The 23,385-nt window shown below is 35.0% G+C and overlaps 1 non-coding gene across 1 annotated transcript; it reads left to right on the forward strand.

Annotated features, from left to right (window-relative positions):
- The first annotated feature begins 7,889 nt into the window (after positions 1–7,889).
- On the forward strand, positions 7,890–7,961 carry Trnae-cuc. Its single transcript has one exon. It is a non-coding gene; the product is annotated as a tRNA-Glu (tRNA).
- The last annotated feature ends 15,424 nt before the right edge of the window (positions 7,962–23,385 follow it).

Here is a 23,385-nt window from a genome sequence, read left to right on the forward strand (position 1 = left end):
TTCTAACAACATAAATTTTTAAGTTCTCAAAACCTTCTAATGTTTTAAGCAAACACAATTTTTGTACCTTTCCCATAATGTTGTGTCCGGGTGTAAACAAAAGTGTGGGGAAAAACGCAAGAAAGTTGGACAGGTGCAAGACAGCAACGTAGAGTCCAAAGGTACATACAAACATGCCCATACACCTTTATAGGTGTACCTTATCCCCACCCTTGATATGCATGCACGCATACACACGCACATACTCGTAATCATTTGTCACATGCTACCACCTTGGAGATGGCGTGCGGCGTTTATTGCATTTGCTTACACTTTTGTTTCCTTTTTGTTTTTGTACTTTTACACCCTCCATCGGTGTATTGGTTATGTTGGTGTTGTTGCATTTTCGCTTTGCTAGCGTTTATTTTAAAATACTTTAAAGCTGCTTTGACAAAAGAAGACCATCGCTGAAATTGACATAACGTCCAAGAAGCAGCACAAACCAAAACCAAATCATACGTACAAATGCACTTATTTGCTGGTGTTGTTGTAATAACATTAGCCGGTACTTATTACGAGTGCTAAATTACCAAAGTTCTTACCAATATTCACCAATACCTGTGCTTTAAGGGGGGGCTGAGTTCGTGACGCCTCGCTCTATACAGGGTGCATGTTTTGGCGCATGTATGGGAAAAAACCTTTAACTTTGGTTGAACCCAAGCAATAGTAATTTTAATTTGTTCCACCTCGAACCTCACTGAATCGATTCTAGTCGCCAAGCTGATCATTTACATATATATTATGACAGATTAGATGGATGATCGAAGATCGTACGTGGACTGCTATATGTAGTCTTTTGTGAAGCCATAAAAAAGAACTCCTGTATTCGAACTTATAAAGTAGCAAAACCGCTTAGTAACCAAAAACAAAATTGCAAAGTCGTTGATTTTCCACTCCAACCAGTTGCCTTCCCATACACGGGACCGTTAAGAAGGAACTTTTGAGTTGTTTCCATCCCATCTTCTTCCATACAACTTTTTCAAATGGTAAATGGCAAGATTCCCAACTTTACAACATGGACGCAAATAGGGAATAGCCTGTTAAAGCTATTACTAGGGAGAGGCGAGCCTTCGATCACTACATTTCTTGCGATTGATCTTGGGTCCAAAGGGGTCTGCAACAGCTATCTAGTAGCAGAATGCAAGAAGATAAGAGCGCACCGACCCGCTCCTATTCTACCAATAGCGGCTCTAGGGTGCATTTCCGTGCTTGCTCATCAGCTTTGCAATTTCCTACAAGTACGTTATGGCCTAGTATCCATACCAGTCTTATCAAAAATGCACTCGATGCTACTGTTTAAGCATTCCTTGATCAACCTTGAACTCACTGTAAAGGAGATCAAGGCTCTGGTATCGCCGCTCTGCTATCTGAGTGAGTGGTCAGGAGACAGCAGATCTACTGCGACCATTTTCCATAGCTTACACTGTTTCCTTCAGGGTCTTACATATTTCGTTATAAATTGTTCAGGGTATAAAAAAAGAATATACAAAACTCATACCCTAACTTCTTCTTAAAAACTTAGGTTTATCCGTTGATTTTATTTTATTATCTTTACGTTAACTGTTTTACGAAATAGCCAATTGCCTTATAAGCTGACAACCTCCCAGACCACTTTTTTAACGAGGTTTCAGCTGAAAAAACATAACGTTGAGAACACCTCCACTGGAAACAGTAATTCTACTTTACAACTTCTGGGCCTTGGATTATGATAAACTTTGAAACTCCTACCTTAGCTGTGTAAAATAAATCATCTTCAAAGATGGCACCATATGTGAGAGCTTTAGTATAATTCTGTTGAAAGTGCCTCAATATACACTGTGTTTCCCAAAAGCATCCAACTTACTAAAGGGACAGAGGGCAAATAGAAAGAATTAAGACGAGCCGTCTCTACCCCCAGGTAGGTAAAACTAATTCTGAATAAATCTTAAAATTTACAGCAATATAATTTCTTGAAATCTTCCAGCCCTCTCTGAGTCAGTTTAGTTGCTGATCGCCAACTTAGAAATCACAAAACGTTGCAGTCAGGAAAAGCAGGGATGAAGCAAATTGAAATTTTTGTCAATTGGTTTGTAGAAACATGAAATTATACTCCTTTGTGTGTATCTATGTGCATTTTTTTGGTTGATATTGTGTTTATCAGCGAAATAGTATTTATATAGGACTTAGCTTAAACTGTCCTGTAACAAGTTACATCACCCTGTTATCACTACCAAAAGCTACCTTTTCTATACTTTTTTCATAGATCTCATTCTTTTAGACCTGGGAAGGTTTTGCGCGTATCCATTCTAAGAATACAAATGAAAACGTACAAAATTCATGTTGTGAGTTTTAGAAAACATATTAACGTCATATGTATATGTATCAGACAATCTCATGACACCTCATTCTGCATTGTGAAATAATACCTAAGTGTTCACAATCTGTTCCGCTCGCCTTCAAATGGCTCTGTGACAATTATCGAGGGTATTTAAAATCGGTCGCAGAAGCCATGGCTGTGTTGTGGCGTGTGCTGTGACACAATCGTTAACGTTGACGTTACCGCTGTTGGTGAATATGAGCGGCGATTAAATTAGAGGAATTCGTGCCTAATTCGCTTCCAATGACACATTTCGAGCGGAAGCAGACAATGGACAGCTGATTGGTTCGCATATGCGTTTGTAGATATTCCCTTTGAATATTTGTGTTGTAGGCGCCATAGAATGAGACAAGAAATTGTTAAGATATTAGTTTGAAATTAAACAAATTTTTAATTATACTATTTTCACAAAGCGGAACAAAGTACAGTTTATAGTGCGTTTTATTGTAAGTTTAGTGTTTCTTTGAGGACCACTTACTTAGACAATTTTTTAAGTATAAAAATGTCTGAAGAACCACAAAGCGGCGAGGGACGATGGATTGGAAGAACTGATAAGGAGCATGCATCAGCTTCTTTGTAGAATATGTTTGGTAGAAAGCATGCCATTGTGCTCTGCTAAATCCACAAAAAGGGAGACCCCACAATCTCCCCCAACTACAGAGGCATAAGCCTCCTCAACATCGGAAAATCAACAACTGACCAGAATCTTGGAAAATACCCCTAAAAACTAATACGTTCGATACAAAACGAGGTTTCAGACAAGTCTATGTGGGACTTCTTTTATCTACTGCTGGAGACAATAATTTGAACTGCAGATGTGAATCGTAACAGTCGTCGGACTCGCGACTTGGCTTACACGTTACCGTTGACAGTCATAACTTCTATCTTGGAACCAGCATTGACAGCAACAACAATGTCAACCTCGAAATCCAACAAAGAATAACTCTTGCCAACAGGTGCTGAGTAGGCAACTCTCTCTAAAGACCAAACTCTATAAGTCAATCATTATTCCCGTCCTGCTATATGGTGCAGAGGCATGAACGATGGCAACATCGGATGAGTTGACGTTTTTAAGAAAGAGGAAGGTTCTGCGGAAGATTACTGATTCTTTGCGCATTGGCAACGGAACGATGAGCTGTACGAGTTATACGACGGTAACGTAGTTACTTCAGCTTACACAAAAAATGTTCATTAAATATTGAGCAGTGTTTCATAAACACAAAACCTGCAATCGAGTTAATTTTACAGTTTCCTATTTACAAACACAAAGTTTACATTAAAATAAAATTTTTCTTTATCTCGCCTTACACTTCCTTTAATTTAGAGATTACGGATGTGCAACTTGTGAAAAAATCGATCTGATTGACTATTCTGGTACTAAACAAAACTATGTAAGTTTTTTCTTTTTCTTAAACACGAAAGCTTAAACTCGCTTTTGCGTGAACACGCCATTAGATCCATATAATATATTTTGACTGTTGAGCCATGGTGTAGTGGTTGTTGTTATTAAAAAATATATGTCTAATGATATATTGGGACTTTACTTCATAAACTTGTTATTTCATAACAGTTATGTAAGATGATGTGCATAACTGATGAGTGGGTAGAGTGGTGAACCGCCACCAATAATTTAACAGTAAATTATGGAGAACAACGCTGAAGATTTGTATGCTTGCATATGTATGTATTTGTGTAGGTATGTAAAGCTGCATGTAATCTGAAATATGTTTATGTACAGAAATATGTGAATAGTGCGGCATAGTTGCTCAACGCCAGTCGCGGCAAAAGAAGCCAAATGTAATACGATCCAAAATGTGCAACTGCAATAGGGGTCGCACACATTAACATGTATATTTATGATGTAACACCTGTAAACATACATACAAATATTGGTATTACATTAAAAATATCCTGACAAACACCAGCAATTATTGCTGTGACTTGTTGTGCGTACACTTCCTTTTTTTGTTGTAAACCAAAATTGGTAGCAAAAAGTTTACCGATTTGACTACCAACTTTACAAACTTAAATATACTCACTTTTAACTACGACATTTGCGCTTGTTGCTATTGTTGTTTTGCTGCTTAGTGACAGTGCAAAGGGTGTGAATGAAATACTGAATTAAGCTTGGACGATTGCAATTGTGAAATGCATTCTTCTTCGTTTTTACATTCACATATGTACTATATGTACATATAGTATGCAATATGTTGAAAATGCCTTAAAGGACGCGTAAGGTTGTCATTTGTATGGCATCGAACTGCGACAATTGCTGTATGGATTAGAAGTTAGTCTGAAGCGTTTAATATATTTTAGAACTACTTGTGCCGCTTTAGATCACCACACAACTTGTGGGCCGAGCATTTGATTATATAGTATCACCCCTGATTGTTATATTAACCGTTCTTTTATTGCAACCCGGTGATCCCCTGAAATCTTTCGTTCAAATAGACTGTGCGACAAAAATAGTAAGACTTTTTAATTTAAGTTTGACCCGAAAGCTCATTCGCCAAAATATATTTTTTTTGTTAGATGGTATTAATGTCAGTGACATCTTGACAAATATCACATAAAAATAATTGAAATCACTCAACAAAGAAATTCCATTATTTCTGAGTGCGAAATCAAATTTCTGCTGCCGAAACATACGGAATGTTAGAAAATGCCTCCGATGACAATTGTTTGTCGCGAGCAAGTGTTTTTGATTAATGCAAATTATTCAAAGAGAGGCAACGAAGCTCGGTCTGGACGGCCATCGACATCAACTGATTATGAACATGCCAATAAAATGAAGGAATTGTTGCTTGATCAACGATTAACAGTCAGCAATCTTACTGACATCGTTGGAGCATCGGAAGGATTAGTGAAGACCGTTTTGAAAGATCTATTGAGCTTAAATCAAAAATCACTGAATTTTATCGAAAAATAGCGTCCCGTTAACATCTCTGAAACAGTACTTTCTGACTACCAGGATGTTATGAAGCATATTAGAATTGCCAATAATTCTTGGATCTATGCTTACTACCCGGAAGTAGACGATCAATCGGCCCAATATCGTGGCAAAGGTGAGTCGGAACCGAAAAAACACCTTAATGCAGGTAAAATGTCAAAGTTATGTGAACAGTTTTCTTCGATTATCGAGGTGTGGTGCACTACGAATTCCTGCCGACCGACCAAACAGTCGACGATGAATACCATTTGAGTGTTATGCGTCGTTTGCGTGAAGCTATGCGTAAAAGAGGTCGGAATTATGAATTATGGGCCGACAATTTTTGGTTTTTGCACCTAGAAATGTACCGTCGAATATGCGTTTATTCTGGGACGACATAGATTTAGAAGAGTATGTTACGAGTATTTTTTTTTTTTAAATTATGACCAAAGGCTTACTATTTTTTGGCCACAATCGATGGATCAATGCATCATTTCCAATTTTAGATGTAGAAAAAAAGCAATAAAATTTTTTTTGGAAAACTACAAAGTCATAAATGCTGCAGAAAACATAAACCTTACATGTATATTATCTTATAGCTTTGAAAGGATTATGGAAGAACTTTTCAATTTAAGTAATAGCCAATACATTGGGCACACTCTGCCGATATGGTGGAAATAGTAGAACTAACTAAACAATGTGATTGAGATGAAGTAAATGTAGAAGATATAGATGCCTTCCTAACAAAAAAGGAAGGAAATTGTACCTCTATTTTGTGCACTTGACAAATTAATAAAATGTTGTTAATATTAAATCGAATTGCCATCGTCGTGTAAATTTTTTAAATACCGCCTACGAACCCTATTCTCCCAATTTTTTGTCTTTGTTTAACAATAACAACAAAGTAAAATAACTTCCATTTTCACAACAAGATGCTCAATCAGATGTTTAATTCGTAAAGCGCACTGAAAAGAGCATTTGACATCTTAACAACTTATCAAGAAAAGAGCTTTTTATTTAAGACATAGAAAACGAAATGCTTGATAAATTTAAAATTTTGACAAATTAGAAATATAATGAATTTCTAAAGTGCACAGACATTAGTCTACTGACTTATCTGGCTCACTTAGTATTTTCTACCATTTTATAGTTTTGCAACAAGTTTCTACATATTACAATAATTTTGTTCACCCAACGGTTGTTTGTATCGCCTAAAAAGATATAGGACTTTCTATATATAAATGATCAGGGTGACGAGAAAAGTTGAAATCCGGATGATTGTCAGTCTGTCGGGCCATCCGTTCAAGCTGTAACTTGAGCAAAAATTTAAATATATTGATGAAGCTTGGTATGCCTGTTTCTTAATATAAAAGTATTACGAGTTTATAGAAGGGCGTAATTGAACCACTGTCATGCCGCCCACAAATGCCATTAACCGAAAACCCATAAAGTTCCGTAACTAAACACCAAATTAAGATTGAAAAAGTGGGCGTGGCCCTGCTCTCTAATAAGTAATGTACATATCTTCTAAATAACTAAAGCTAAAACAACCTAATTCGCCTAGCGCAAATATTATAAGAACTCCTACCCACAGTGTAAAAACGGATGAAATCGGATCATAATCCCGCTCACTCTTCATATAACGCTACTACCAAAAGCGGGATGAATCAATAACTAAATATGCCAGAGACATTAAATTTTACCCCAAGATGGTATGATAGGGCTTTAGTGACACGCTGGTTGGATGATGGGTGTGACACCGCCCACTTTTAAATGCATAACTACAGACCCGCCCGATCGGTTTCAAAAAATTCGGTATATAACATTCCATTCTATAGTACAGTGGAAAATGGGCGCAATCGGACTACAACAATGCCTACTTCCCACATAACACAACTTTATTGATTCTTTCACTTTCCTGTATACACATCAAGAAGCAATTAAGTTAACGGGATAAAACTTTGCACGAATAATACCTTTGAAGTGTGCCACCTTACGACCAAAATTGTTTAAATGGAACCAATACAGTTCAATCCCTTATGTAACAAATAAGTGGTCTCCAGAACCTATAGTTGACTTTTACCGACAATATCAGTCAATGTGTGAAATATATAATAATTTGATATTTGATTAATTTATAAATAATAAATTTAAAATAAAAAAAAAACGTTAAGTTCGGTAGCATAGAAGCTAACCATATAGACATGTACTTAATTTCAAAAAATTTTATTGGAAATATTCCTAATACTTATAACTCTCATTAACTATTTAAATTGTCGGATAAGACATTTTTATTAAATTAAATAGAAATTATAGAAAAATACGAATATAATTTTTAAATTAATTCTAAATATATCCCTCTTTCCAATATACTCAAGAATTTAAATTTATGATTATGGACTACATGTGTATTCTCGCATTTTATGCATTTTGATTTTAAAAATATGCCTGCCACAACATTTCACTCGCACATACACACATATCAATACTCTATTCTAAAATAGCTGGTTAAAATATCCCCCGCGCTTGCTTATTGTAAACTGACTAGTGGAGCAGCATTAAGTGTCCCATATTGTCTAGTGGTTAGGATACCCGGCTCTCACCCGGGAGGCCCGGGTTCGATTCCCGGTATGGGAAAACATTTTTTAATAAATATTATAAAATTTATATTTGTGAAGTCGAAAACTTATAACAATAGGCATTTCCTCACTTGAATAAAATAATAGAAATCTTATTTATAAAAGCGATTTTTGCACATAGTTTTCAGTATGTATGTATGTATCTAGGAGCAAGTACGTACACATTTACATCAATATATTTCGTACGTCACTCACGTCCTTTATAATTCGTGCGCATAAGGATGCATACACTCACAGAAGTAGTACATAATATACATACATACATGCATATATACCAAAAATGTCGATGAGCAAAGGGCAGTTGGAGCGTCACGAAAGGACGGCGGCATCTGCAAATGTACATGCATATACATTTGTATGTTGCAGTTAATGGTTCTTCTGCCAATATGTATATGGTGAAGTTAAGGGCGCGGAGAAGGCCATTAAGGGTCGCCTATACATGTACAAATAAGTGTATGTAAGCATACAGTCACTATTGCATATATATAAAAAGTATGTATATACGTATATGTATATACAATTACATATATTACACGTAACGATGCAGCAACACAGTTAACTGCAGTTCATTGAAAAAATCGCAGTCGGAATATGATCGGTTGAGGGGTTGCTGCGGGTTGGGTGTGCGTGTATTTAGATATGTATAGTCAATGCCATTAAATGTGCACATTGTGGTGTTTACTTTCGGCCTTCATTCGGCATACGTCACAATCGAAGAGGTCGGTATCCGATGCCGCTTGCAATATTAATTTACTGCAACAACAAATTATAATAAATGAAAAGCGGTGGACAGGTGAATTCTAGAGCATTTGAAGTTCGAAACAAAAGTTGTTGATTATATTGAAAATATTTTCATTTACATCTGAAAATAGTTAAAATTCTTTAATTTGGTATCAATATTGCAACATTTGCTAATCAAGTTGTTGGAAACAAAATTGCAAATATATGGCAACCCTTATAAACACTACCTCCAACATAAATATTGTTAAAATAATTTAATTGCGTGTTGATATTGTGTTTTTTGATTTATTTTATCAATTTGTTTTAGTTATTTTGCTATTTGAAACAGGTGGCAACTTCTCTAAAAATTCTCAGTTTGAAGCCGGTGTAAAATTGCATCTGCATGGAAGTAATAATTTGTTTAAAATGCAAATTTAATTGTCTTACAAATATCAAACAGGTGGCAACCCTTTAAAAATATTTGGGTTAAACGTTTTCTTAATTTCTTCCTAAAATGTTTAAACAGGTGGCATCCCTATACGTCGAACTTTCTTAAAGAAAACACCTAATTCAGTTCAGGTTTTACTTTAGTAGCGTTCTCTACATGATACACAATTTCCCTGAGGTCAGTCGACTTTTGAACTGTTCTTAATAATTGAAAACTGCCAGGAGCTGATCGACATATCGAATAATATTTACATATTTGCCATTGCATACTGTTTTTTTAATCTGGAAAGATACATCACACTTCATAGACAAATTTTAACATGGTAAACTAACTCATGCATAACTGCAAACATTCAAACATTTATAAGAGGTCTACAGTATGTTTTTTTTTATTCATAACACCTTTTCTTTTGGTAATCAGTGTTTTCAAAATTATTATAAAATTATGCCTTAATATCTGGTATAAATATAATATAATAAAAACAGAAAAAAAAAACATTTTCAAAATAACGAAATATTTGACGGTTATCAAGTTCCATATGGACCTTATACCGGACGGTTACTGGCGATAAAAGTGGGTCATTCACGACAACGTCAAAAGAAAATGGTGAAATCAGGATGTACCGTGAAGAAGGTTTCATCTAGACAAGGGGTCATCTACTATGAGCAGCCCTAAGGCCAAACTCTTAATTCATATCTATGCTGTCAATAATGGTCGACCATAAGCGAAAAGCTTTGTCCGAAAGGAGAGAAGTTGTGATCCAAAGAAAACACTGGGCCATACACATCGAGTATGGCCTGCCAGAAAATGGGGGAGCATAGTTGGGACGTTCTTATGCATCGACCTTATAGTCCGGAACCCGAAGCTGGTGATTACTACCTGCTCCTGGTTTAGAAATACCATTTTTGGTTTACTTTTTATGTCAAACGATGAGAGCTACTGTAATTAACATTTATAGTTGGTTGGAACAGTAGCTACTAATTTCACTCAGATTTTTCTGCAGATTCTTCTGATTATGATTCTAAAGGCTTCAATATCAAAGCACTGAACGAAAATCTGTTACACGTCCTAATTGCTTCTAAGTTAGTTTGTCTAATATCAAAGTGTTAATCTTACTTGACATAATAATCCATAAAAATTTTCAAATTTTATTTCAAAATAATTCCTTTAGAGCAGATATTCAAATTTTAATTATTAGTATTTTTTTTAATTAAATCTGAGAATGCTGAATCTGCTTGGCTTGATCACTAGGAAATCCCTAAATTCAGAGTTACTTTAATTTAAGGTAACAGGGTGAAGTTTTTTGGTTTATCTTTAATAGGAAGCTGTAATGGAAGTCAAATATGGAGGAAAGAGTGAGAAAGGTACCGATTACCTTATACTGTTTTAGAGGAGCAATAGGCAGAGCTGGGGCTTCTCGCCAAATATGATTAAAAATTTAGTTAAGCCAACAATGTTTTATGCTTACGTTGGCCGGTAGCTGGCACTTAGAAAAACCGCACTGTTCATCGGCATCTGTGTTGTACTAAGAAACACCCCAACAGTGGCAGTCAATGCTATTCTACAAGATACCTTTCCTGGACATATCTGGGTGGGTGCATAGCGGCGACAGCTGCTATAAGGTTTAGGAAATCTGGGTACAGGAGGGGTCCCACGTAGTGACATACTAAAATTTTTCACTACTTTAATTTCATTCCTTACAATCTAGATCACTGCATGGCAGAACCCTTCTTCTCGACTCATATACCTTCAGGGGTTTTGGGGGAGTCGCGAAACCGTTGGGGAAGGGTGCAGTGACTTTTTTCACCGATGAATCGAAGTTAAGAGGCAATCTTAAAGCTCTCCATTAATTATAATTTCAGACTATCAGACCGCTGTACTGTCTTTCAAGCGGAGGTAACTGTCAGAAAAGTATCAATAAATAAATAGATGTATTGCTCCGAAATGTAACTTCCTTTTTTGCATTCACTTCGATAAATTAATCAATAAGTGCATGTCATCACAGACAGAAGTATCAAGCTACTTCCATATTTACTTGTAATTTGTCGAGGTATCTGGTCAGAGTGAAATCGAGGGAAATTGTATTTTATACGTATTTTTCTACAATACATATGTTGCCATAAACGTGAGTGAAAACTGACCTTCTTGAAAAACTTGGCCCAAAAACAATTAAGATAACCAATGAACATTGTTTTGTTATATTATAAATATTGTTTCTAATTACCACATCCAGAAGAACTTAAAATCATAAGGTGTATAACTTGTATATAAAATTTAATTCAGTAATATTAATTTAATTTTTTATTTCATAAATATACAAATGGAAATCTTAATAAAAATGTATAACATATTCATTGAAATGAGTGTATGATTGCATGTATTTATGTCCTTAGTAAATTTTAGTTCGCACGATTTTAAAGTTTTAGTAAATCCACAAATGTAGTGTATGCCAAACTAGGATACTAGGACGCGAGACGTGCGTGGGTACCCGACGCAAACACAAATTGTGACGAGTATAAAATTGAAATAATAAAGGCGCAATAGAAACGAAATTGGCGGGAGCAAAAACGAAATAAATAAAAAAAGGAGAAATGAGAGAATTTATTAAAAGAAAAAAGAAATCCAGCAAAAGCCCAAGTCAAATAAAAGCACCCTACTAACAATAAGCAGCCAAACAAATTACGATGAATCGCAGAAGAGAGCAGTGAAGAGCGGTTGTGAGAGGGATGCACGAAAGTGAAAGCGAAAGCTGTGATTTTCCTTGAGTTCGTGTCGCGAAGAGATAACGCTCAAAATGTGTTATTACTTGCGACTCACTAGGTTACTGGGTAAAATTGTGGGTTTTAATACAACAACGCCAGCTGCAGCAACAGAATTCAGTATACCTAACAGCAACAACAATCATTCGTTGAAGGAGAGCTTCAGCCGAGCAGCCAGCCAAACGATTGGGGTAGCCAAATTTGCCCAAATGTGGGCTTGTATATGCTTCCTTATGATATTTGAAAAAATGGAGGCCTAACAGCAGCAACAATTTTGTGTAGGCAAAAATGTGTGTAGTATACGGAATGCCTTTTGATGACGTCAGCAGGTAAATGGCCTCCGAATCTCTGTATTTTTTGTGATGAAGGGGACAAAAGCCAAACAAGCAAACGAGCCCAAAAGGGCTGGATAAATGTATAAACGAAAAGCAGAGATGGGAGGTTATGGGGAAAAGAAATTTAAGGCAGGAAAATAAAATGTAAGGAAGTACACATTGTCTGAGAAAGTGAATTAAGTGGGATTTTGAGTAGCACAGCTAGTAATGCTGCCCAAAGAATGGCGATTTTTGGTTATTAAAAAACAAAAAAAACTTTTTTATTGAGTTTGGGATATATTTATACATCACATTTAAGAACATACGGTAAAATGCCAAAAAAAAAAAAAAAAAACAAAAATTGATGCACGCGATCTTCGGCAATGCTAACATTTTTTTTTTTTTGGATTTTGGGCTTTCTCCGTGGATGAAACCTACAAAACAGTTCTCTTTAGAAGATATTGTCCATCAAATAATATAAATACTTCGGGAATTATTTAGAAGCCTTTAAATCCTTTATCCCCAAATATGAAAAAATCGTTTTTTTTCTATTAATTTCACCCTAGAGAAAGAAGAGATTTAGAACAATACCATTTTTAAAATAAATCAATATGTTCTAGCAACGAAAGAAAAACACACGCTAAAAGGTAACAAATAAATAAATTATTTTATATATATTTGCACGTATATCTAAAAATACATAGCGCAAATTAAGTAAGCGAATTATTTTTCGTAAAATGTTACTCATACGCACTGAAGAATTCAGTGGTATAACTTAAAACGACTTGGATTGCCTAAAACCTGTCAGATCAATTCCTAATTTTGCATTCGTATTTTTTAGAAATTAAATTTATGTAGCAGATTTCGAATCTTTGTAGTAATTATTTTGAACTTCTTTGGTAATAATTTCAAGGTATAGTATTTTTCATTCAGTAAAATAAAATAATTATCAATATGTTAAGTATATCAATTAAGAAAAATTGAATTTTTGGTCAAAAAATATTTTGAAATAACTAATTCATAAAAAAAAGCCATATAACTCGCTTGAAAATAGTTTTCTGTGCAATGAATTTAAATTAAAAATTGCATTATTTACTCTTCAAAACTTTTCTTGATGCTGATAGACTGTTAGCATAGTTATAGCTTAAATTTAGTAAACAAATACTAACTATAATTGGCCTCCTTAGCGAACAAGCTAAATTTTCTCCGCACACCAGATCACTCATACAAGTGAAAAATGAGGAAAACAAAAAAAGGCGAGATAAATATATGCCTATATGGCATAGAAGCCTATGAAAGCTATGACGACAAAAGCTTATGCGGTTTGATATACCGTTAGTCACGTACGCGCTTGGCAGCTGATAGCATGCACAAATGCACATATACTAAGGTAGTAAACTGGCATTACGTTCGAAAAATCTATTTTAATCAACTTTCATCATTTTAGTAAAGTTAATTTTAGTAAATTGTGAAGAGGAAAGGATTATTGAAAGTCGCGCTTTGAAAAATTGAATATGATAAAAATATCACTCATACGTCACGGTTCGCCTCTTAAAGTGCTGTTGGGTTGGCAGTGCGTATGCGCAACTTTTTTAATATGGTATACACTCGCTAGCAGTAAATAAATATTACTCATACGTCAGGTTTGTCCTACACATTTCGTTTCGAGACAGTTTGATTTATATGTCGAGACGATTCATGCAATTCACGTGTGCCTGTATTCTGGGGAGTAAAATCAATATGATCGCTGGCTGGCCTGAAGCGGCAGAGAGGTCTGTATATGGGTAGCATGGTGGGATACTGTAACTCTAACTGTGCTGTGCCCTTGCGCAGCCCTTACGGAAATGTTGGCGCGCTTTGGCATTTAATGTACAAGACTTGGAGGCTGTTAAAAGGGCTGATGGGGAGCGCGGAAGAATAATTACCAAAATATTAATAAATGATTTTCGTGTAATGCAACAGCAAGTGTTATATATTAACATGTATATATATATACATATGTATACATACTTATATGTATACTATATATATATATATAACTTGCTAAACTGTATGTTTTCGTAATGCTAGTTTGCTCATTTATTCTATTTAATATGTATATATGTGTGCCTGCACTTGTAAGCGCTGTTATTTATATGTATGTACGCTGAGTTCGTACATTGCCAAGTGTGACGTCATATGCAACGAAGTTTTTGTTGTGTTGAAATTTGTGTAATTTAAAGGAATTTAAGGTGTAAAGGCGCTGTTGCAAATGTTCCGTTAGTAAAAATAAACTGTTAAAAAAAAATACGAAATAATATTCATCAGTAATATTTTACTTTATAAATTAATGCAAAAATTGTTTTTTTTATGGCATAATTTGAGCAATTTTTAATATAAATCTGAATATTATGTTCCGTTAATTTTTATTTGATATAAATAAATTTAATAATTTCTAAATTTATTTTATAATTTAATAATTTAATAATTTCTAAATTTATTTTAGAAAAGATATTTTATTCGAAATTTATTTTAGAAAACATATTTTTTTCGAAAATTATAAATATTTTCGAAATTTATTTTGCCAAAATTATTGCAACTAGTTTTTGTGTAGCGAAAAAATATAGATTATTATACAAAAATACAGATTACTATTTTTATTTCGCAACTCACTTACAATCGGTGTCCGTTTAAAGGTGTTTAGTATAAGATATGAGCAAAAGGAGCACACAAAATTTTGAAAATTTGTAGGCAACAGTACGTTTTATACCTCTGCTATTTTTCAATGTTATATTGAAAGTAGTTTTATAACTTTTAATTAAATTTAATTGCATTAACACACTCAGTATCGAAAAACTAATCAAATTAAGCCATTATTTTTAATATCTAAACTCTCCTAAAACAATACAAAAAAGTTGTTTAAGATTAATAGAAAGTCTGCAAACACCATTTAAAAAAATGTATATTTTAACTTTTTTTCTTTAGTGGTTTTGTTGTTGTTGACATTGATATACATATGTAAAACTCCTGTCAGTAATAAAAATTTAAAAAATAAGAAAAAAATTTAAAATTAAAAAAAATCTAAATTAAAAAAAAATTAGAAAATTCAAATTTCAAATTTTGTTTGAGAAAATAAATCAAAAGTATTTAAATATTAAAAGCTTAATTTATTGTAATAAAAAATTAATATAATTGCAACAAATTCAATAAATAGTATACAAGTTTAAAAAATTGAGGGCTAGTATATATTCATATCTTTTGTTCATTTTCTTGCAGCTGGTTTTCAAATTTAACTATAATAAAATGAAATAATGAATTTAATAGAAATAAATAAAAATTGTGTGCTAAAATACCTTAATTCCATTGAAGATAATTCCAGTTACGCAGTCCTCATGAGCGACGCATTATTTTCCTTGATTTGTAAAGACAAACAAAAAAAAAAGACAAAGGATTTGTTAAGTAAGTGACACTATTTTCTGTTATTTTATTATTTTTTTAATAAGTTTTTTTTTCACACAACCAAAATACATTTGAATTCGTTTGTAGAAACAGCATTCGCTTTAAAAACAGCATGTCATTAACAATATTATAAAAAAATTTTACTTTTTATTTTTACTTTTTTTTTATTTTTTTTTTAATTTTTCACTGCAACACTTAAACACACACATTGCAAATGGTGCAGCTTTTCAATTGTTGCACGTGCACAGCAACTTGAAGAATTCTGCGTGGGCGTGTAAACATAAACAAAGCGTCCACATTACGTACGAAGCTGGCAACATAAGCGAAAATGATAACGTATTTTGAAAATCCAATGCAAGGCAGCTGAATTTTACAAAACTGAAACACACAAGTTGTTGCGTTTTCCGTTTTGTTTTAAACTTTCACTGCAACGCTAACGCTTTAACCGTTATACAAAAACCACATACAGCCAGTGTCAAAGGCTTGAAAGACCGTAAGCAGTAGCATTACGAGGAGCGAATTTCGACTGTTTGGCTTGAGGACGACTATTCAACTGAATTCAGAAATGTGCTGCAATGCAAACTTCACTTCTACCATAATCAGCCACAAGCAGAAGAAGCGCCAGTAACGCCAACCGAAATCCGTATGGGAAATAAACGGCTGACGAACGCGTCAACGCTGCTAACATGGCGTTTGCTGTACATATGCATGCATAAATGTGCGAGCGTGTGTGTGTGCGGCATGAATGCGGAGCAAGCAAGGCTCTCAACGCGCTGGCGGCGCTGCTGCTGCCGCTAATGGTCCTGCGCAGCTCCTGCGTCGCTATGTGCTGTTGCCAGTCGGTAAGGGACGCCAGCAGCCAGCACATATATCTCTATTATAACTCAACATATGTATGCTTGTGTTTGTGTGTGTCTATGTTGATTTCCTCAATGAATTCGCCTTTGCTGTACTTGTGGAAGGTCCTCCAAATGGCAGCTGCCTGCGCCACATATAAATTTTCATTGATGTGTTGGTCTGCGCTGTAGCAGCATATATATACACATACACATACATCAATAGCTATATAGTATACGCGCATGTGTGTGGCAATGTTGCTGCCACTCCTGCCGTTGTCTTCAATGCTGCTGCACTGCGTGGCCAGCATATGTATCCTGTGAATGAATGCCATTGGTGACGTCACAACTCTTGTGCTTTCCCTCTGCTTGGCATTTGAATAAAAGCTCCTTCTTACGAGTATTTGCATTGAATTCGGAATTTCGGAGTGCAAGCAAGGCGAGCTATTCTCGTTTAAGTTTTTCTAGGTCAATGTGTTAATAGCAACCGTTAAAAGCGGATGTATGCATATGTGTGTGAGTTAAATGCAATTGCTTTCGCTTAAGTCGTCATTAACTGTCTTTAAAGCGCCGCATAAAACAAGCGTGTCTATGCTAATATGACCTTGTCACTTATAATATATGAAAAATATTAAATTGCATACAAATTATTGAAATTTTTCATAAAAAAAATAAATGTTTTAAAACGATTGGAAATGTAAATTCACAAATGAAAAACTTTTCAGACAAGAACTTCAGCTATATGCTATAATCATTCGATCTGAACAATTTGTTTGCAGATTATATCGATTTAGTTGTTGTAGCGGCAGAGTTCTGCCGAGTTAACAGTCTTTGGCTGGATAAAAACTCCGCTCCATTTGGATTACGTAAAACCGACTGTCGTGGAAACATGAAGCTTTTAGGTGATTAGTTCAAATAATATGTATACAGATGAACGGAAAGACGGCCATGGCTAAATCGATTCAGCTTGTCATGCTGTACATATTTTTTATAGAGTCTCCGATGTTTACTTCTAGGTGTTAGAAATTTCGATGAATATTAAATCAAATGATATGTGGTAAGCTTTTGCATCTTTTGAGGATCCTGAACTGCTAAAAGGTTGCAAAGTATTTTTTTTTGTTTTAATAACTTATTGTTTTCAAAATAGTTCACTTTTTAATTTCGTTTCTTAATTAATCACAAGCTTAAAATATAAACAGTTGAGAAACATGAAAGTAAATGTTCAACCTGTAAACAATTCTCAAGGGTATAGGTCTACATCGCAGTTCTTCAACGTTTCCAACGCAATAGTCGGTCACTTGTTATCTTTTGACTTTTGCTTCTGTCCCCAATGGCAGTGCAAGTGATCAGTTCTCTTTTGAGCTTCAAACGTCGCACGACTTTGTGATTATCTAAAAGACATGTGAATCTATCTATTAAGCAATCAATAAGATCATCCATTTCTTTGGGTTTCAAAGCACATACTTTTTATAAAATTTTAATATCAGTTGAAATCCATCCAATACTTCTCTAAAAAAAGGCTCCTTCTAATCTTCGCCGATTGTATCCAACAGAGGAATGTGCCCTTAAACCCTTAGTATTCCTCTCTAGTTCTCTTGCGTTTTGTTTTTCTTGGTCAACTTTCAGTTGTGCCGCCATTTTTTCAAAAACCGTATATATATTTTATATATGTACATCTGATTATAATTTAACCTGACGGAAAAATCTGCGCAGCCAAAATTCCTATGACTAGCTTATTTATTTTACATCTGCTTGAGAATAAAAGCACGTTTGGTTTCAAAATCTCTAAATTTTTTTTGAAAAAGAGCGTCGCGTTAACGTCTGTGAATCAATGCTTTCCGACTAACAGCATGTCATAAAACGTATTATTACTCGTATTAACGATGAGTCTCCGGAGACAGAAAATCAGTCGACCGAGGTCGTAATGGTAGTATATATATTTTTATATTCATCCGATTATACATTCACCTGGGTCTGCTGAGCGGCACCGTAGGAATTATATAAACATTTCAATCGAACCGAAGTCTTTCTGACTAATTTTTAGTGCTTTCCTCTTAACCAAAAAACTATTAACTTGAACATGAAAGAAACCTTAAAGATTATCTTGTCTTAATCCTTATGTCGAATGATGGGGTGACATTGCAAAATATTGCCATTGATTTCTTCCTCTTTGTCAAGTACATAAAGAATCAGGCAACAGCCTATCAGTTAGAGTAATACATATGCATCAAAAGTGAAATATTTTCGATAGCAAAAATGTTAATCTTTCTTTCGATATGCGTAACTAGGAGAGTCGATTTTTACAAATATAGTCAGTAAAAGGTAGAAATCATCTGCTTTACGAGCCTTCCTACTGGAACACAAATCCTCTGCTATTGGCTCAAACTTAAGATGTAAAATTGTCGACGTTACCGATCCGTGTTGGAGCTTCTACCTGACATCAATTCAGGCTTGTTGCAACGTCATTCAACCATTGCCATTTCGGCTTCAAGAAGCGTAAGTGACTCACTCTTCATATCCTTCCATCTTCAGACATTTATCGATGAAGCTTTTTGCGTTAATTCGTGTAGACATGTTTAACTCTAGACAATCGCAATAGTGCTAATGGGAAGGTCAGATTCGACGAATTCAAATATTTTATCTGCCTGCTAAAGCGTGGCGTATCTTTGACATCAATGTTAAATGATTATTTTCGAGCATCTATTAAGAGCAAAAATCTATAAAAAAAAATCGTGTTTGAGAAGTGTTTCGACGATTGAAGTGATATTTATATAAATTTTATTTTTTCGAAAAAGTTGTTTCAGAGCACCACATCTGATGATTCAAGTACCTTAAAACAGCTTTCAAACTAATTTATTTTTAAATATTTCTGGACATAGGTTAGTCCATTTTAGTATATAACTTCTAAGGTTTGCTGCGCATCTTCAATATAGCATAAACATATAAATTGCCTTTTTGGAAGTACGGCATCAATTTTTTTTTAATTGGCGGCGCTTTTCAAAAATTTATAATTTCAATATCATCTGGAAAAAGTTGTATTATATCCATTAATGCTGAAAGAATTTACCAAAATACGAAACAGATAGTCGCTTCTCATTGTTGAGAAAAAAATTTATATAACGATATTCAGAAGATCTTCATATGCACACGTATACAGTGAGTGCGAACGTACGTCATAAATTTGGTGCTGGTTCAACAACCTCGAGTAGGTTACCGAACTTTTGACCCAACTTATAGCATGCAAAAGCTCTTTCGACAACAATTCCTTGCCATCCATCCACCATTCGTGGCACGAGTGTCATGCTTTGACGAAAGTTTTCGTTCCGCAAACGCTCTGTTGAATGTGCCCTCTTCGACAATAAAAGTATAGTCATATATATCCTAATGCATATACATATACTCATGTATTTTTGTGTGTATGCATTGGATAATTTCGCGCTTGACGCACCACAGCAGCCTTTTTCCGAAGTTTACAGTTGCTGCCAGCTGTTGTTAGCAGCAGCGCTGCTGGCGTCATTTGGCGGCGTCATCACTGCTAATTCAGAGTCCTACATTTCGCAAATTGTTGTTCTTGCAGCTAGCCGAAGTGCAAAGCGACGAACGCCAAACGTTACACTCCGAATGTGTGTCTCTGTGTCGTGGCACTTCGGTTTCGTGTTCGTGAGCAATTGTGTTGACCTTCGATTCTATTTTTAGATTGTACTAAATATAACCCGGGGTCAGTAAATGGATACAGAAAAGGCCACCCCAAAATCCACCCAATTGCCTGTAAAAGAGCACCCAACGATTTTGGCAGAATTTTCTTTTCAGTTCTTGGGTAGTTGATGATTTTCCCTACAATATTTGTTTGGTGAGTGCGGTGGTTGGAGTTTAATATTGTTTGTTTTCATTTCTTTATATGATTTATGTGTGTTGTGACTAATGTTTTGCACTTTAAATTTATTTAAATAGTTTTATGGTTGAATTTGAATATAAATTTTATAATATAGAAATATACATATATTATATACATATAATAATTTTTTTATAATATTAATATTGCTGAAAGCTTCTCGTTTCTATTGAATAACATAATATAGTAAGGATTTTCGCATGAATATTCTAACTTGTCCAGGTTAGTATAGTTAGAACTAATCTATGATCCTAATTGATTTAATAGTGATAAGTCAAAATAGATACGACTTTGTAACATAACAAAGTGTACTGAGTAGAAATCTTTGGAAGCAAGAAATCTTCGCGTAATAGATATATTGAAAGTAACGTTTGTTTCAACTCATTAAGATCCGGGCTATTGGGGTCGAGTTTTTATTGCAAGTAATACAATTCATTCATACTATTTTCCAAACAGTCGTAAATACACTTTTAAAGTAATTATTAGCAAGACATTTCAATATAAATCAATACTCTAGTTAATTATTCATCGAATTTTGTTTTATCGGTTTCAAAGTAATTACCACCAGATGTATTAAACTTATGCCCACGATTTCTCCAGTTTTCGTAATATATTTCATAAGAACTTTTTGGGATGGTCTCCTGTTTCTTCAGTGAATTTTGTTTTATTTTCTTGATTGGCTGAAAACAGGTTCCACGCAGTGGCAATATCAGTTTCGAGAACAACAAAAATCACATGGATCTTTATCTGGTGAATATGATGGTTGATCGTGTAAAATCCATTAATTGCCCTTCCACAATTTCGGCCGTTTTCGACGGATGTTCTCACGCAAACGCCTCAATAGGTTCAAACAGAACTCCTTATTTATCGTTTGTCGATTTGGAACAAATTCATTATGCACCAAACCATTCGAACGGATTCGCGAGAAATGTCGAGCTCTCTTGCCATCTCTCTAACACTTGCATGACGATTTTCAAGCACCATATCCTTCACGTTTTCCAATTTTCATTAGGTGAAAGTATCGAAGGTCGTCCAGAGCGAGGCATGTCTTGAACAATCTCTTGACTATCTTTGAAGGCTTGGTTTCCCTCGTAGGCTTTTATTTTTGATAAAATTGAGCCACCGTAAGTTTTTTCCAACATTCGCAATGATTCTGCACACAAATTTTGGTTAAAAATACAAAATTTGAGACAAATTCTTTGTTCCATATTTGTATCCATTGTGTCCATTGTAAAAGTCCCGACACACCACTGAGGTGTACCGATTAAGCAGCTGTTGTAAACAACTTGGTTGATCCTACCAACTTAGGAAAAAATAAAGAAAAAGTTTTTTTTGGAATACCATTTAACCAGGGAATTTAATTACAATGTCCGGGTGTTGTTGTTACTTGTATGCTCAAATTATTTGCCTTTTCACATCTAAGCGTATCACACATTCGGTGAATGGGCCCAAAACGAGACAGCCAGAGATCCATATATTCATAGAAAATTCAGAAACTCACTTTTGCTTAAATGGTTACGTTAATAAACAAAATTGTCATTTAAACTGATCGATCAAAACCAAGATGCAATAAAAAATGCAACTTTGGAGAGTATTATAGCTTCGGTGCAATCGAAGTGAAAGTTTTTTTTATACAAATTTATTTAATAAAATTATTTTATTTTGCACTATTTTATCTATAAATATCTTACTCGTCCAATATTTATTTTAGGAAAGGGTATTGTTATGGTATGTAGAAAATTATTGTGGTTTTGAACATGCCTCGTTGTGTTCTCCAATATCAGATATGGTCACAAAGTTCCAGTACTCTGAAAAGTTTCAGGAGATGGCGCGATGGAGGTGATATCAACCTTATCCACGTAGATGGATCCTAGGGCCGTGAGCCTAATTTTCGGATACGCCTTTATTTCACAATACCCAGATCAGGTGCACAAGGTGTGAACTGATAAGCGGTTCAGCCTTCCTATATGCTCGCCCACTAATAGCGATTTTACTAAATTAGATGAGATCGCTTTTAGTATGGCTGAGTATGGTGATACACTGGTTGCGATAGTTGCGATGGACATTGGTTTCTGCATACTTGACTCGGAAAACATCCCATGGATACGGAAAGTTTGGTATGCGGTCCAATGCCGTCCGGTGTTTTCGAGCCGTCTGTGTACCACTGCAGATGGACCGTGGAATCACTCCACTCCGCCTTACTACCGAGAGTAACTCTAAGCTGCTTTATGAAGTTTACGCTCTTCGTAACGCGTCTCTTTTAAGAAAGGCCACTGGTGTTTATTCTCTTAAGGCCTTCATTTGTTGAAACGACATTATCTTCCCCTTGCCTACCAACTGTATTGACTTTTTAAAAAATCATCCAGTTTATTGATCTTTATTGCCGATTGAGAGGTCTCTCAATTATTATATTATAATTTTAAAGTGCTTTAAAGTACAAACAACATTTTTTCCGTAGAATAACATTAAAGTTGAGTGATTAAATGTCGAGGGTCATATCTGTGCAAAAACATGCACCAAAATTTATGCCGAACTTGGAATTACTAAGTGCATCTGCACTAGAGAGATCCAAAAGCGGCCTTTGGAATATAAACACGGCAAGCGCACAAATGCCGCACGCCGAAAAGTTTTGCGCCCCGCAACAGAGCAGCTGTATGACGCTGATGCGGTCCGACGAGAGCAAAGCTGCAACATAACAGTATACCTACGTGGATTATATGTATCACTAATACATATGTATGTGTAAGGGTGTGCGTTTACTTGTATATAGGTTAGCACACAGGTATGTATTTGCTGTTATACCCCAAATATGTATATGCAATATATAATGCGTTCGGTATATGTATGTAACTTCAAGTGTGTGTGTGTGCATGTAAGTGTGGACGTGTAAGGAATTGCATGGCTGGCTCCGCTTCTACTTTTGCGTAGTTGATGGCATTGAGCCACTTGCGCCACTCAACTTTTAACTAAACTTTCAGCGGCTGTTGCTGTGTGCGGTCGTTGCAGCATCGCTGT

Source organism: Bactrocera latifrons, unplaced genomic scaffold (assembly GCF_001853355.1).
Source record: "Bactrocera latifrons isolate USDA-ARS-PBARC rearing strain unplaced genomic scaffold, ASM185335v1 scaffold_5, whole genome shotgun sequence".
NCBI lineage: Eukaryota > Metazoa > Arthropoda > Insecta > Diptera > Tephritidae > Bactrocera > Bactrocera latifrons.